Raw genomic sequence first — 18,235 nt, forward strand, 5'->3', positions numbered from 1 at the left:
GACTGTACAGTCCTTTCATCCTCACCTTTCAGTATTATTTCAAAAGCACCAGAGCCTAATGTATTCTTATACTTACACAGAAAAGCCACAAGTGTCATACATGGAATTATATCATGTATGATACCCTATTTTCATATCTTTTCAAATAATATAATGATTATTATTTTGATTGGATTCTGGTAGAAGAAATCGACTTTTTGTTATGTTCTTGTTATGAAAACATTATCAAGTCATTTGCAAACTCCCTACTCCATCCTAGCCCAGTATGCAGGGGAATATATTTAAACATATTTAAATTGTTAATTGTTGGGGGGGGATGTGTATTATGTGAATCCCAAATATTGGTATTTCATTAGGGACACTGTGTGTCCTACTGTGCTAATTTATAAACTCTGACATAAAGCTCAAACATGTTAATCAGTTTAGGAAACCAGATTAACCTCTCCTTCAGATGCTGGGTATTATTGCAGACAATTTCAGCTTCCATTAGAGCTTATGTACTGGTCCTGCCAAACAACCAAGATAAGCTTTATGTCTTACTGTGGGAGGAAAAGGCCATAATTTATCTGCATTCATTTGTTCCTGACACTTGCTTGTAGAGAATGATGCCATAGATAATTTGACAGCATTGCCTTTTTCATTACCCTAGCCAAGGGAAGAAAATTCCACCATATTTCTCTCTCTCATAAAAATGAAGGTTATGTATGCACCTTTATCTTTATGTAAATGCATTTTTCATTCTTTTGCAGACGTAGACAGAAATGAAGAATTTGTGTACGTTTTTATTTCTGAAGACTTAGTAGAAACACTAATGATGTGTGATTCCCTATTTACACATCTGTTCAAATAAGATGATTATCATATTGATAGAATTTGGGTAGGAAAATAGACTTTTTGGTATTATCAAGTTTGTGTTATGATGTCGCTATGTAATTTTGCTCTCTCCCCCATATCCACGAAACTCTGCATTTTTGTATTTTTCTAATGCAGAGACAAGGTGTGATGTAAGGGATCATTTGTTCAGTGTTCATTAGTTTGGAAAACATTGTCATCCTCTGCTTTGCACAAAAAGCACCCAGGGTCAAATCAGGTTTCCAGTCTTGCAGAAAGTTCTTATGATATTGGAAAGGCACATTGACAGAGGTTGAGAAAAGTGAGAATAGGGGCAAACTGTACATTATGTTAATCATATCATTAACTGAAATAAGTAACTAAAGTAAACTGAAAGTGTCTGTTGCGGGGTGGGGGGAGCATCCCCCAACAAACCCATGAGGGGAGGGCAATCTACCTTGGAACCTCAGCACATGGGAGTATTAACACTTTCTCCTGCACTGGTTTCCCACTGAAAATCACCTCTCAGAAGTGGCTATTTGCTCTCAAAAGCACTATTTAAATACTGTAGCTGCAAATAGCCAATTGTTGGGAAAACTGCACATTTTTCCAAACTGTGTTAAGGAAGTATTAACCCTTCCTCCCCTTGTGCTGTGGTCTCAAATCGATCAGATTTCTCTGCTGCTGTTTTTTGATTAAAGAGTTGGGCGGGGGTGGGGGGACTTTCAATCTACTTTATGTTAAAACCATCAGCTAATGTTAGACTTGGTTATTTGTTTGTTTGTTTATATCTCACCCCTCACCACACTGCCACTCAGGGTGCCTTACAACAAAACAAAACAAATCCCAACAAAATGTGATGCGTCATTTGGCCCTGAGTCTCCCCTTTTACACACTCATGCTCAGTCCAGAGCCTCCATGCTCCCATGAATGCCAACATTTGTTCCACAGTCTAGGACAGGATTCTCAAAATTGGGTCTCCTGTTGTTGTTTGACTACAACCCATCACCCCAGCCACCGTAGCCTTTGGCTGGGAATCCCTGGCCTAGGCAAATGTTGGTTAAATCAAACTGGGATGTTATATTTTATCTTTTGAACCCGTACTTACTTACTTTCTTCTTTCTTTGTTTCCTTGTTTGTTTTCCCCCCCTTTTGTTTTGTTATTTTGGTCTACTGACTTGGGCTACGATTCACATGCACTGTGGTATGGGTTGTCTAGAGAACTTTGAATTGTTTTTTCCTAGGAAATTTTCCAGTGACATCAGTTGGAATGTCACCAGTTTGGAGTGTCAATAGTTAACTGGTTTGACTTATATTTTGTAAACTAAACTAAAAATATAAGACATGTTAATTGTGCATGTTGTATACGTATCTTTAAAACATTTCCAATAGCCAAAAATATTTAACTGCAATATTTGATCAGGAAAAAATATGTATGCTTCCATGGGAGTAAGTCCCGTTGAACATAGTGGTACTTGCTTCTAGGTAATAGTATGAGGATTACATTTCTGAGTATAATTGGAGAATTGCATTGTCCGTATGGTATTTACTTAGAAAAAGATATTTACCTTCTTGATATGGTTGAGATATTTATCTAAAAATAATCTGGAACTTATTTTTGTTAGAATATTAACACATGTGAAATTCCTTATACTGATTACATTTTAAGAAAAAATTTAAAACACTGCAAAACTGTAAATATTTTATAGCCAAAGAGCTGCACATTAGAGAGATGGGTATTTCTTGAGTATAAACCTTTTTCTCTTTCATCCATCCATTCAATAAGTGCTGAACAAGAATTTTTGGTGTCCCAGACAAAGTCTAACTTTGACCACCCCATTGGGAAGCAGGAAGGCCCATCCCCCCGCCGCGTGCTCACTTCACCTACCCACAGCCCCCTCGACCTTCCAACCCCTCCCCCCATCCACTCACTTGGCCACCATCACATCCTGCCTGCCCATTTGTTGCTGAGATCCATTGTCCCCTTAGCTAAAGCAGGGTCCGCCCTGGTTGCATATAAAGGGGAGACTAAAAGCGTGAGCACTGTAAGAGATTCCCCTTGGGGGATGGAGCCGCTCTGGGAATAGCAGAAGGTTTCAAGTTCCTTCCCTGGCTTCTCCAAAATAGGGCTGAGAGAGATTCCTGGCTGAAACCTTGGAGAAACTGCTGCCAGTCTGTGAAGACAATACTGAGATAGATAGACCAATGGTCTGACTCAGTATATGGCAGTTTCCTATGTTCCTATGTGACCATGTTGAGATCTAGGGCAGGACCAGTGAACATGTGGAGGCTGGGAACTGATCCCATTCCATCGTCATGCACTAGAGCAAAACATGGGAGGAAAAGGGTTTTTCAGAGTCATTTGGAAAAAAAGTTGATACCAATTTGATTAGACCATATAAATTCATTAGAGTATTACTAATTCATATTGTGAAATAATGCATGTTTACCCATGGAAATTTTCGTAGTATAGCATGTACTCCCTCCCTGGGGGAAAAAAATTTAAAATCACATCTGCATAACCTGAGACTTCAATATCTGCTGTGAGGGGGACAGATGGGAAATCAGTGTGGGCTGTGGATAGCTCTTTGCCATGTAGAGATGAGGTGCATTGTATTGCAGGACCACATTTGAGATCTGGAGCACATCCCTTTATAGTGCAATCCAGCCCTATTAAAACCAATGAAAGTTTGTGTTGGCTGCCGTTCAATTGTTCCCTAAGCTTTTCAGAAATGAATATAATATTTTTAGAATCCAAGAAAATGTCATTAGATAGTAATCCGCTTTACTCCTCTTCCATTTCCTCACTTTTAACTTGAGCCCTTGTTTTGCTTGAAGCATTTCACTTTCTCTTTTAATACATTTAGAATTCATGTATAAAGTCTATTAGAAGGAATGTGCTTGTTCTAGTAATAAAACAATTATGTTGACTGAAAAATCTATGAAGGGATGGCTTGTATCTCATGTAGGACATCTAATTAATTTTACACATACCTGATTGAGTTTGAGAGACCTGCTTTTGAAGGGAAAAATCAATCCCATCATGCTTAAATAGCACTGAAAAAAATGCTCTAAAAATGAGCATCAGAAGCCCAGGTTTGATTCTCTATTTATGCTATACCTTCACAAGATTAAGGTTAATCCATTTGTGTGCTCTGATTACCCATATGAAATATCAACCACATATTAGTTTTGGGATGCAATAATACAATTAGCATGTCCAATAGTATCCTATGTCTATGTGACTGCTTACTCATTTGGGTAATTGGTCACTGTTTTGCATTCTTTCAGTCACACTGCTTCTTAAATGAAATGCCTTTTTCAATTATTGGCCCAAACCATATAAAACTAGCCCTCCTTCACAGGTTTGGCTTGTAACCCGAGACATTTTGAACATTGCCATATGAAACATTTTGGGGAGGGAGAGAAAACAAACAAACAGAGAAAAAGGAGAATGCAGAAGAACTTGGATTATAAAAGCTACTGCTTGTGTGAATGGAATAGCTGGCATGTTAACACTGTAATGGCTTGGCCTACACATGCAGTAGAATGAGGTGGTAAAGTGTGCCGTCAAGTCTATTTCAACTCCTGGCGCCCACAGAGCCATGTGGTTTCCTTTGGTAGAATGCAGGATGGGTTTACCATTGCCTCCTCCTGCGCAGTATGAGATGATGCCTTTCAGCATCTTCCTATATCACTGCTGCCAAATACAGTACCAGCAGGGATCCAAACCGGCAACCTTCTGCTTGTTCGTCGAGCATTTCCCCACTGCGACACTTAAGGTGGCTCAGAATGAGGTGGTAGTATAGGCTATACCACTTCAGACATGAAGTTTTCACATAGAACATTCAAAAATTGTATATTCTAGATGTAAGTAGAATTTGTTGTTTTTGAAAACTCCCTGCAAGTAAAACAAAGGTTTTCTTACAGGTTTCTGTTTCTACTTACAGGGAATATTACAAAAATATGCTTTCCATTTACAGTCTGAAATAGTACAGTCTGTTCTATCATTTCGGAACTCTTCTACCTTATCCCCAGCTTATTCTGTTGCATGTATAGACCCAGCTTAAATGGATAGTTTTAAAGTAATTCTCCAAAAGAAGTCAAGTTTAAATTCCATTAAACAATTGAAAAAAGTTTAAATTCCATTTATACAATTTCCCTGAGGAAAAACATATCTTGAAATGCATGCACGTTTGATGTTTTTAAAAACAGTACAATAAATTATCTTTTTACTCCCACAGATTCCTTTTCTTATTTTCTGTCCCCAGTTTCACTTCCAGCTTTGAAAAAGGGCCAATTATTACTAAAGCACCACACAAAAACAAATTTTCAGAGATCCCATACTGAATCCATTCTTGACCCTCACAGTTGTCACTTGGGAGACAACAATCCTTCCTTCCCACTACCCACCCCACCGCTGTTTCCTGTGCCAAGTTTTTTTCTATCTTGTTTGCAAAGTTCAAAATTTGGGGTTTTAGGGCTATTTCTTGAACAATTTTACAAGATTGGAACAGGTTGGACAAATGACACATTTTTCTCTGCAAGTAAAATGAAAATAAGAAATAAACAAAACCCTTAATAAATAAACATAATTTATTTATGTTTACATAATAATTATGCTTATATAATTGTGTGTGGGGGGGGTTCTACCTACCTCTTTAATATAGGACAGCTTACTGAAGTGTAAAGGGACAGTTTGCTTCTAATCTGACATTTCTTAAAGAAGTAGATGGTAAGTTGCAAAACTACAGAACACCTGTGACCAGTGCCACACATATTTGAGCATCAGAGGAGAGAGGCCTCATAGTGAAACATTTGTAATTTAGACTACATATGTGATTGAATACAGGAATCTTTTTCCACATTTTTGTTGTGCTTTGAATCCTGGCAAAGGCCTCAAACCAAGGTCAAAGCCATGTTGTGCTGAATGCAAGTTAACACACAAGTTCTAGTCACATTACATAACTTGGGATATAAACACATGGATAGAAGAGAAACAAGCTGGTTTCCTCTAGCCCCACCTCATTTATGCACTTATTGAAAGCTGTGAACAACAGAGCTTACTGGCATATACTGTAAGTTGCATACATATATGTTCTGTATACCAGATTAAGAACCCTGTTAACTGGTTTGACTCCAGTTGTGTGGACAGAGATTCTACATGTGTATCAATTCTTATGCATGCAGATTCTGTTCAGTTTCAGATGACTGCAGTACAAAGGAACATAAGAAGCTGTCATATACTGAGTCAGACCATTGGTCTTTCTAGCGCAGTATTGTCTACCCAGACTGGCAGCGGATTCTCCGAGGTTGCAGGCAAGTGGTATGGGGGAAGTGATGCTCTTACCTCCGGAACTTGGGGCCCTGGTCCGTGGCCTCCAAGGTCCAGGGGGCCCATGGGAGTCCCCGTGGCCTCCAAGGTCCAAAGGCCCATGGGAGTCTCCTGCTGCCACCCTATGCCCGCTCCACCGCTGCCTCGTGGTGCTGAACTGTGATGCTGAAAACTTCAATAATTCTAGCCACCTTGTGCACCAAGGAAGGTTCTAGCTGCCTTGTGCACCAGGGACACATAGGAAGGTTCCAGGGGGGTGAGCCGAGCAGGCCTCCCCCACCCCCCATGGTGGTGGCAGTGGGCAGAGTGGCAGAGGCCTCTGGGCCTGGGGCTTGCAACACTCTATTCTAACTGCGCGGGTGCACTGTAGCACCTCGTAGTTCTCAAGGGCCGCTGGGCCGAATGGTCAGGCCCAGCATCCGCTCTCACTCTGCCCCGCTGCCACTGCCACCGTGGGGGTAAGGGAGGCCTGCTCGACTCTCTCTCTCTCTCTCACACACACACACACACACACACACACACACACACACACACACAACCATGCACATGGTGGCTAGAATTATTGATGTTTTTGGCATTGCGGTTCTGTGCTGCCGGGCAGCAGAGGCATGCTTCTGGGGAGGCCTTCCACGGGAGGCCTTTAAAAAAAAAAGGATGGTTCCATTTTTAAAGAAAACTTTTTAAAAAACATTAACTTTTTTAAAACTCGGGGCAGGGGGGCCTCCGAAGCCCTTCAAGTCCAGGCACCAAAATTATCTAGGTGTGACCTTGGATGGGGGAAGTGAGGCCACTCCTTGGATATGTTGTGTGAATAGGTTCACACAGAGAGAATGATGCAGCTCTTGCAATACAAATAGACAACCAGATGTAGAAATGACTTATTTTGTTCTGTAATGGTACAATGGAGAAGTAACCTGCCTAGGGAGCAGGAGGCTATTGGTTTGAATCCCCGCTGGTGTGTTTCCAAGAATATGGGAAACTCCTATATTGGGCAGCAGCGGTATAGGAAGGTGCTGAAAGGCATCATCTCATACTGTGCAAAAGATGGCAATGGTAAACCCCTCCTGTTTTCTACCAAGAAAACCACAGAGCTCTGTGGTTGCCAGGAGTCAACACAAACTGAACCTCACAACACACACACAGGGACAACCCTACCATGAAGTAGGATGAAGCAAGTCACTTCAGGCAGTGAAGAGTGACAGATTTAGAGGCAATTTCCCTCACACACATCCTGGATTTCTCACTTTTGCTGCAGCTAGTAACACTGTATAATCTCTTTGAAGAGCAGCACACTGAAAGCAGATTGTCCAGCTGCAGCTTGTCCCAGTCTCCACGCAAGAAAGATGCCCAACTATAGGTTGCCAATATCACCACAACTGCCTTTGAAGAAAGCTTTTGAGCTCCACCCCATAGCCCACTAGCCTTACTTCCTTGATGTCATCCAGCTACCCTGCCACAGTCAGAAATGCAACACTAAACCTACATTCTTGTCCTGTCTTGAAGTCGCTGCCTGAGAAGTCAGCCTAACTTTGTGGATGTCCCGATACAACTGGCAACACCAGGAGATAAAAGTATCCCACATCCCTATGTAATTCCTCCCTATCCATGGTGATTTGTATTGGGGGAGGATCTCACTGCCTCCTGAAGATTTTAGCCATCTCTGTTAGCCAATTCCTTCAAAGGAGAAGCAACAGAAAAAGCTATCCAACTAGTTTTGGAGAGGATAGTCATGACTCCTAAACTAGTATTAGTAAATTATATTGGGGTAATGTAGAGAAGCAATGTAGAGTCCCTGTGACCAATATGATCCTAGCTGCAAGAATACAAGAAAGGAAAATCTATCCAGAAGACCAAGGCATGAGGAAAAATCCTCCATCTCCACTAGGTCTCTGGCAACATATGCAATTAGCTCTTAACCTGCCAAGGTTCCCAGATTGTTCTCACCCCAGTGAATGGCTGAACTGTGAGGGGTGCTCCTTCCTCAATGAGGTTAAATAAACAGGCCATCAAATTAGCCCACAGCATGCCCTGCTTATAAAACCAGCAAACTCACCCTCAGTTATTCTCCCCCTGCTAAATAAAGAGAATCACCACATTAAAAGGTGCCTCTTTCTTTGCCAAGTTAGCAGGGGTAGTAAGTATCCACAGGATCACAATCTTAATGGTAAACCTTGAAAGTGACCACTTAACCCATTGGATAAAATACAAAAAGAAACCAATCAGCATAATACAACCAGTCTTTGAAATTAAAAAATATATTTTCTTTCTTTCTTATCACTAACTCATAACATTTAATTTCCTGGCTGGTTCACATAAGTTGAATTTGTATGCCACCTAGGTAACCATTACTTTAGTCTTTAGATCATGTTTGAGGGGACAGTTCAGAGGACCACCCCACATGGTTAGAAGAAGGGAGAAGCAACGTTGGAAGCGAGAGGGGAGATATGAACATGATATTGTCTGAATTAGCCCTAGTTTTCGCTTCATGTTTTATCTATTCATATATATTATCTAATTTCCAATCTAATTGGTGAGCTTGATTCAGGCGGGGACCACAGCGCACAGGACTGGGGGGGCTAACCCTTTCTCCTTCCTCTGTAGTCCTAAAGAGCAGTATACCACCCAACTGTGTTTTCTTTAGGAAGAGAGAGAGCCAGTCCCAATTATGTTACTACGAAATGTACTTAATGTGGAGTTTGGATTTTACTCTCTAGTAAGTGGCTTTAAAATGACAGCCTTAATGTAATGTCATATGCAGATTGGCTGACATACAGACTAAGTTATTCAATCGTACTATTCAGAAGTTAATCTAAGGAACTACTTAATTTTTAATAAGACTTCTGTTGATTAAGTTAGGTTGACAGCCACTGAGTCTGAACCTAGTTCAGCCAGAAGTGCCATTTCAGATATCAGAGCCGCATGGTCCGCGGCTTGGGCTGCAGTCTGAATTTGGACCAGTCTACAGTCTGATGAACTGGCTCAGTCCAGTTGGAGTATGGCGCTGAGTGAGTGTGTGGGGAGGGGGGTCGGTCACAGCATGGCTGCCACTCCAGGCAGCTTCCTACCGCTGCAGCACTTCCCCCAGCAGCCTGTGCATCACCATTCCTTATAAGGCACGTGGCTGCATGTGCACACATCCCAAGCCCTCTGCGCAGCTTTCCCAGACTGCCACTCACTTCCTCTGTGAGTGGCAGAGGTGTGGATGCTACTCCACCCTCCCCCCCCCCGGCCACTGGGGCACTTGTGAAGGCGGGAATCGTCTCCCTCCAAGAGCCCCATTCCCTGCTGCTGAGCCTGAGCGGCACCTCTGCCTCTGCCAGCCTGCTGCTCAGGCTCTTGTGAAGGAGGGCATCATCTCCCTCCGAGAGTCCGTGGTAGGGACAATTACTATTAAAGAAAGCAGACAAAGGAAATTGGCCAGCAGCAGCTTCTAATGCAAAATCAAATATATAATACACTTCTTTTCCCTTCTATATTGACCGTGCTTAGTAATGAATAACTAGTTTCAGGGTTGATTAATAAGCTGCAGAAGAAGAGAGGTGGGAGCAGGGGGAGCTAACTTTTTTTTTTGCTGTGTGTGTGAGAGTGGGGAGGAGGGAGGGAGAGATGTGCGCACACTGCCCTGAAACTGCCGCCCCAAACAAAACAGTTTCCACTCACTGATGATAAAAATTAGAGGAAACACTGCTGTGCATGGTGGCGGCAGAGCTCTGTCACTCCTCTGGCCTCCACACATGCGGAGCCGCGCTGCTGCCATGCACAGGCTGTTGGGGGAAGCAGCACAGCAGCAGGAAGATTCCTGGAGCGGCGGTCAAGCAGGTAAGGACCCGTGGCTTTCCTTTTAAAGGTGCAGCTCGACACCACCACCCCCAGCACTGCCTCAAACTGCTGGACCAGTCTGTGGTTTGGCCAGACCAGTTCATTGGTCCAAATTAGGACTGTGGCCCAAACCGCAGTCCGTGCACACCCCTGTTTTCTTTAGCAAGGGTTAGCTATTTAATTCTAGCACTATATTTTGTCTAGTGGCCGTTTACTGATGTTTCCCTTTTTTAAATCTTGTGATTCCCTTTGGAAATTGTGATCAATTGCAGTATATAATATTCTTAATGTGTACATACAGAATTTGTATATACTGCTTTTGAACGCAGTTCTCAGAGTGGTTTATATATCAACAGAAATTAAAAAGAAACTAAATTCTGTGTCCCAAAGGGAAGTGCAGTCTTAAAAGTAAAAGAACACAAGGAGTCCGCAAACAACCACTGTGCTGGGATGAAATAGCCCTACACATGCCTATGTACCAGGCATGTATTCCAAAAGTCTAGATCTTTTTGCTTATAAAAAATACCGATTGACCATTGCTATAGTTAGTGCAAGGTATGAAAAAAGTAAACACAATAAATGCTCCTAAAATAATTTGCAAGATAAGCAGCATCTTGAAACCTAAGAGTGGGCTTTTAAATCTTGCAGAGAATCTTATCCCTGCTACCGAAATCTCATAACCATTCCGCTACACTGAACCGTGAAATGGCTGGACTAGGGCCAGTATTCGGAGTGACTCAGCCACCATGTGGCATCAGTGATTTCTTCCTGTGCCTACTTTTAGACAACTCAGCCACAAGAAGGGAGCAACCATGGACAGAAAAGTAAAAGAGGCAATCAGGAGGAGGGCACTTGTGTTTACTGGACCCTAATTAATTATGAATCTGCCTCATCTTGCTTCAGTATGTGCCTATGGTGAAAGCTGCTGGAAGGAGCACTTTAGGTTAGGTTAAACAGAACTAATCTTTTTCAGGAGTAAGGTTGGTATCTTTTAATTGGCTTCATTAAACACAACACACCCCACTCTTTCCCCTCAAACCTGATGTTTTGAAATATTTGGTACGTGTTAAATCCCTTGATTCCACCACCTTAACAAGCTAAAGCTTATCACAACTTCACAGGGAAGCGTTGATTGCCAAATTCCCGTGCAAAACTGGCCAAATATAGGTTATTTTAAACTTTCATGAATATTGCAAGTGCTTTAATAGGCAGAGGGAAAGGCATTAGCATAACTAATAATGATGACCCAAATCTTCTGCTGTGGTAGAGTCAGAGTGCAAGGGCTAATTAAAATACTTAGGTTGAGCCACAGAAAATCAAAGAAATTCAAAATGGATCATTTCTGTGTGTCTGATGCATAAGCTTTGGGAAGATGGAAAAAGAGTCAAGACCCTCTTTTTTGCTGTTTTTCTGCATTGCTACAGGGGACTAGTAGTTGTCAAGAAGAATTGCAACTGAGTGATTGATGGGCAAGGTAAAGAGTCAGTGATGTAATCTTCCTCCCAGAAGGCACCATGTTTCTTGGTATACTGGCTGTTTTACAAGGGAAGGCTTAAAGGAGATTGATGATGTATGAGGTAGAGAAAGCTAGAAGAATTAACCAAGAGAATATTGTATTCATCTAGACAGTTTGGTTTATAAAGTGAACCCAAAATCTATAGCAGCAATGATAATGAAATCCAGACAACCTTAGGGCACCGCATAATTGAGAGATTTATTGCATGGAAGAAAATGAAAAGATCATAGTTTTCATTTTATAAACTCCAGTTTTCTTCTAATGCAAAAGCAACAAAAATGTGCAGTTGGCTGTAGAAAGAATTCCCTTTTTCTCTATTGTCTTTCTGTCCAGTGGTGATAATAGCTGTGTTGACTTCTGTGAGGTCAGTCTGGCAGCTTTGCATTGACCCAGCAACACATCCTGGATGTGTTGCCAGTGTGATTCTGGATACATGTGAACATCTGCACTGTCATACCTATTAGGGGTGTGCACAAATCAATTTTTTTCATTTTGATTTGTAACCAAGTAGAATCATCCCTGATTTGTTTTGGGTCCAAATCTGCCCCCCCCCCGAATCACCCCAGATTTGATTTGTCCTTGAATTTTCCGAATCCGAATAGATTCGGATTTTAAAAGAGGGTCCCAGGGCCAAAAGAATGGGGTGGGTGGTAGTGCTGAATGGATGGAAGCTGCCACCCAGATTTCAAATAAATTGGGCAAAGGGGTGATTTTTAAAGCATTTTTGAAGTTGGCATGTCTTTGATGCAGATTCAGGGCAAAGAGGGGGTTTCGGGGGCAGAAGAGTGGGTCAGGTGATAGTGCCCCCAAGAGTGCCTGCTACCATCCAGATTTCATATAAATTGGTGAAAGGGGTGATTTTTAAAGAATTTATGAAGTTTGTGCATCTTTAAGCTTTTTCCCATAGGAAATAATGAGGATTTCAGCAGCCCCATAACTCCACTTGGGGTGCACTCGGGTGGCCTAGAGTGGGTGGTGGTGTAGTGCACATAGAGTGCCAACCACCCACAAGCCTATGGGGCACTGGGTTTTGTTGTTTCTGAAGTGTTCTTCTGAGAGTAGATTCTCTGGTAGCAAATGAGTGTGGATTCAATGTTTGTCCTTGAATCACCTCAAATTTCCTACATGAGAATCTACTCTCAGAAGAACACCTCAGAAACAACAAAACCCAGTGCTCCATGGGCTTGTGGGTTTGGGGGTGGTTGGTACCCTGTGTGCACTACACCACAACCCACTCTAGGCCACCCTGGTGCCCCTCACGTGGAGCTATAAGGTTGCTGAAATCCCCATTATTCCCTATGGGGGAAAGCTTAAAGACTCACCAACTTCAAAAATTCTTTTAAAATCACCCCTTTGTCCAATTTTGTTGAAATTTCGGTGGTAGATTCCACCCACTGGGCACTACCACCCAACCCACATTGGACACAAAATGGAGGTCTGAATCTCCAAATTTCTCAGATCCAAATTGAGTGTGATTTGTTTTGTATCCGAATCTGGGCAATTGAGGACAGAGATGATTTGTTTTGTACCCAAATCTGGGCAATTGAGGACAGGAATGATTTGTTTTGTCTAAAAATCACCAGAATTGATCAGATTCTGGTTCAAATAGTTTTGTACCTGTATTGTTTCGCACATCCCTAGTACTTCTCTAAGCACTATTGAATATCATGGATGCATAGGGGTCCACCAGGACAGAACTTCAATTGGGCAGACGCATCCCAAGAACACACATCACCCTACCTCCAGACCCACTTTGCTCAATCTCCTCCACTTTCCCCAATCTCCTCCACCTCACTGGCCAGCTTGCCAGCCACTGCTGCTTTTGCCTGCCATTGTGCTCCTGACAGCTTTCACCTACGTGTGCCCTGCTGCCCATCCCCAGCCACGCTCCTGCAGCTTCCCAGCCATGTTTGATTCTGACTCCAAGGTGGCTTGGACTGAGGGCACATGTGCACATTTTCTTCCCAGCTGCCTCACTCAGGGTCAGAGTTGAATGGAGCACAAGTGGTAAGAACATGCTGCTGTTGCTGGGCAAAGGCCGCCACCACTTCCAACCTCATTGTCGCTGCCAGGGAGAGGCCACTGCTGCAATTGGGAGTATGCCACTGCCGCCACAGGAGAGCTGCATGTGCAAACCCCAGGCTGCCTCTGCTTTCACTACACCAATAGGATCCACATATTCATGAAAAGATTCCTGCAACTACATGGGTATTAAGGCCAGACTGTTTACACTTGAAAATTCAGTGCTCATAACTGGACTGCTATATATGCAAATTGGACTGTTTATTAAATTGGACTGTTAAGTATGTGATTAATATTGAGTTCTAAGGCTAGTAAAATGTCCTCCTTGCTTCATATTATTTTCCCAGGGAATGTACTCATTCCTTCCAAATGAAAAATTAAGCTTAAGAACCCTTACAGCATTGATAAGCCATTCGATGAGACCCATTATTCTGTTTCTGCAGAAATTACATTTTCCCCCCAGTGGACTTAGGTAAACAATAGCCCATTGACATTGAGCTTCAAGTTCTTCACAGTATTTCCTACCTTTTAAAAAAATATATTGTATGTCACTTGGTCAAGGACCATGACAATTTCCAAGTGATTTTCTGTATCAAAGTTTTCTTTTAGAATGCTAGACCTGCATGGTGATACTTCAGATACTGGAAGACAAGCGACAACATGTTTTGAAATACAGCTACTTTGAAGACCAGTATGAAAACTGGTCATCCAGCGCACAAGCCACCATTGATACCATTTGTATGAAATATATACGAGTTTAATTCTCAGTGCAGATACTGACTCTAATGCTACATTTATCATTTGATGCTCTGAGACTAACATTTGTATTGATGAATTTTTCTGTCTGTTTATATGCCTGTCCTTATTTATTGTGAATTAAAACAAATTAAAATGTTAGAATATGATCTGTATACTTGAATGCTATTTTTCTACATGCTAGCATTGTATGTGTTGTTTCTCTGTAATTTGACAGTAAGCCAAATAATGCAATTTCCCCACAAAGACACATACAATCAACATTATTTTAACACAATTATTGTAAATACTTATCCACTCACTCCCAACCTACTTTGGGTAAGCTCAAAATGAAGCACACACATATTTTCAAGGAGCTATGAGTACTAATAGTAATGGGCAAAAGAGGAGAATGGATAATTGGGGAATGGATAATATTGTAAATCACCCAGAGACAGAAGTTTTGGGTGGTATACAAATATGTTACCTACGTACATAAATGTTTTGTCCTAGAAATATTGCCTAAATAAAACTACAGCTGATTATCTCACAGTACTTGATAATAGACTATATGTGGCGGGGGGGGAATGGTATACATGCTCGTTCCTCTCAAGATGGCCACCATGCATATCCCACTCATTGAGGTTGGGCACAACCCTGCTCCCTGCCCAACCGCATAGGTGCGGCCTTAGTGAGTAGCATTATTTCTCTTCTCCTGCTCCTTGGTCTCTTTTCTACTTTCACATTCCTTGTGCAGTCGGACCTCAGCCATCCCCCACCACTCCCTTTTCTCTCTCTCTTGCCCTCACTCAGTATTTAGCTGTAGTGTTACAGTATACACTTTTAGAAACAAATCTTTTTTAAACTGAAAAACTCTGGCCTACTGTTTGCTCCTCTGAAATATTCTAAAGCGACACTTCACTTACTGTCCCTGATCATTCAGGTCTGGTCAGCTTGCTAGTTATTCGGGCTTGCTTGTTTGGTTCTTGTACATAGGGACCTGTTCTATTGGATGGATACCTGCCTGCTTTCCTTAACTGGTCATAGTTGATTGCAGAAGTTAAAAGATTCCCTTAGCATTCAAGTAATGCACGAATTCTGCCAAAATCACTTTAAGTGTCCCAACGACAGACAGACAAATTTAAGTACACACATGTATAAGAGACATGAGTACAAGCAAGCATGGTAACAGACCATGCAAGGATCAGGACCTGCTTCCATGTATTTTGAAGGGATAAGTAGCAAGTATTAACATCCATGTGCATTTTCTTGATAACTGACTCTGCATATACTGTATATGTGCATACTCAGTACCCAAGTCCAAAGCACTGGATGAGAAGATCTTTTTGGGACCACTATAGAAATATTTGTTGACATAATATTTTTTCAGTGATGTATCTCAGTGCATCATATGTCAGATAGGTGCATCCATGTGTGTGCTTTTCACCACTTGTCCCATTAAAATATGTGTGAGCAGCAATTGGAAGAGGATTGAGGACCCACTTGTATTTGAAGGACTAGGAAGTTAGAAAGGAAGTTAAACTTCACATATCTATTGTGCCAATGTCCAAAAAGCATGCTCTTTGGATCATACAATTATTGAATATAATGTTCTCCTAGGAATTTCTCCCCTAAATATTGTCTGTTTCTTAAGGGCACCAATTCTTCCCTCAAAAGTCAATACTTCTCCCAAAAGGAAAGAAATAGAATAGTGCTGATTTGCATCTATTAGTTCATTGAATGTAAGCAGATTTTAAATTGGACATTGTCTGCTAATGAGGCTGAACATTTTTCTTGTTTTTTAAAAAGGAAGGAAAGAAATAAGAAACACCACCCAAAGGCCAAATAAAAACAAACAAAATAGCAGCAACTATAGTCAAACTGACTATATCTTTGCCAAGTCACTTTGGAACTGTGTGCACTTTAATAAACCTTTAACAAACCTCTTAAGAACCAAATCAGGGGTGATTTAATTTAACATTATTTGTCTAGGTTCTCTCTGAACATCATGTATCTTGCTTATCTCTTACTTTGGGATTGGGTTGATTAGGCATGATTCATACTTTAACATTATTATTATTATTATTTTATATTATTATTTTATTATTAATTCAATTTCTATACCACCCTTCCAAGAATGGCTCAGGGTGGTTTACACAGAGAAATAATATACAAATAAGATGGATCCCCATCCCCAAAGGGCTCGCAATCTAAAAAGAATTGATTTCACAATTAGATTTTCCATATAGAAAACAAATAGACACTTACCTAATAAACCAGAATCTTAGCCTCCCTTCCAATCACAGAATTCAGTTCAGTTACTGTAGTCAAGGAGAGTATCTGATTCATAGGACTGACTTAGAATATCTGTTACTGGCTAGAGTATTGTGAACTCAGCTGATAAGATTGTGCACTTGAGAGGTCTCATGCTGAATAGATAGCACTGCTGTTATACAGGAAATATTTGAAAGACTCAGGAGAACATCTGATTGTTAACATAATATGAGTAGAATAGCAGAAAAATCTCAATGGAGAGGCCCTTAGTTGCATACCAAGATTATCACACTTCCATTCATGTTTTACATTTTAAACTTATGCAGTATTTTCATTACTCTAATCAGATCTTTTGACTTGTTGGCAGATTACTACTCAGCACTTGAAAAGATTCTGGGTGCTATGTCTCAAAACCCATGATAATGGCTTTACATTTCAGTGGTAAAGCAAATGTATGTTAGCGACAGGAGCAATAACATCAAGATAGCTGTAAAGCACCAAAGCACTATATAAACCATGATTAATAAACATAGTTTTGTAATTAATAATGAGCTTGTATTCCCTGTTAGAAATATGGTACTACTAGTGCAAAAATTTATATTAGGGTATCCAGATGTCTTTATCTTGTCTGGTGGCATGTATATATTGACAATTTCTTCCCTCTTAGCATTATGGTGGCACAAGTTCCAATACTGCTTGATAGTCATTTAATGAAGAAAGAGTCTTGCTTCATGGAGAAATAAGTTTGTTGCAGAAGGATGTTGCCTGTTCCTTTGAAGGGAGAAATAGAATGAGAGAGTAGCTTCAGTGCCAGAGAGTGGGAACTCACAATGTCCAAAGAAAAATTGATTTAAAAATAGGGGGAGCGTGTTTGAAACAGCAGGTTATTGCTCTGGGGCAGGCAGGTGGCCTTATTCTGCTTTTTGCTACTTAAAGGCTACATAAGCACTCATGTGGATACGGTGCTAAGTATCTATGCTTTCATTTAACAACAAATACACCTTTAAAAACAGTTCTAAAACTGCTGCCAGGATGTGAGGATGAGAGTGTGCTACTCATCGAGGACTCTTGATGCTTCTGAGCCCATAACTAGGGACAAAAAGTGTGGGAATTGGAATAAAACACAACTAAGAATGATTAAGCAACTAGCTCCACAGGCTGTAGTTTCTTTAATCTAACAGGCCTCACTGAATATATAGAATATCCCTGATTATGAACTGTACCTCATGATTTATCAAAATGGAAAATGCAAATAATAATGTTAGAGTCACTTGTCAAAACAAGCTAGGTGATGTCCTACAGCAACAAAAAAATGTTCTCTTTTGCAGTGATTTTTTGGGGGGGGGGGATTTCTTTACAGGAGTCAATAGTGTTCATCCATGCAAGGTGAAGGCAACTGGCAATCTGATTGACTAGGGTCATCCCATAACTAGTCTAGTCCAGTATCCTGTTTCACACAGTGGCCCACCAGATGCCTCTGAAGAGCCCACAGGCAAGAGGTATGTGCATGCCCTTTCTCCTGCTGTTGCTCCCCTGCAACTGGTATTGAGAGCTCTGGGGGAAGGGGAGCACCGCCATGCAGCACCCCGGCCCCAGGAAGGCACTGCGTGAGTGCGTGGTGCCTTCCTGTTGCCCCCCCACCTCTCTCCCCCCAACCCCAAGTGTGTCAGCTGTGTGACACACGATCAAGCAGACAAGGTTAA

The 18,235-nt window shown here is 41.4% G+C and overlaps 1 protein-coding gene across 8 annotated transcripts in view; it reads left to right on the forward strand.

Moving 5' to 3' along the window:
* The window catches only part of GALNTL6 (polypeptide N-acetylgalactosaminyltransferase like 6), an 818,464-nt gene that overhangs the window by 396,933 nt on the left and 403,296 nt on the right, over positions 1–18,235 (forward strand). The window lies entirely within an intron of this gene.

This window comes from Hemicordylus capensis, chromosome 5, assembly GCF_027244095.1.
Source record: "Hemicordylus capensis ecotype Gifberg chromosome 5, rHemCap1.1.pri, whole genome shotgun sequence".
Lineage (NCBI taxonomy): Eukaryota > Metazoa > Chordata > Lepidosauria > Squamata > Cordylidae > Hemicordylus > Hemicordylus capensis.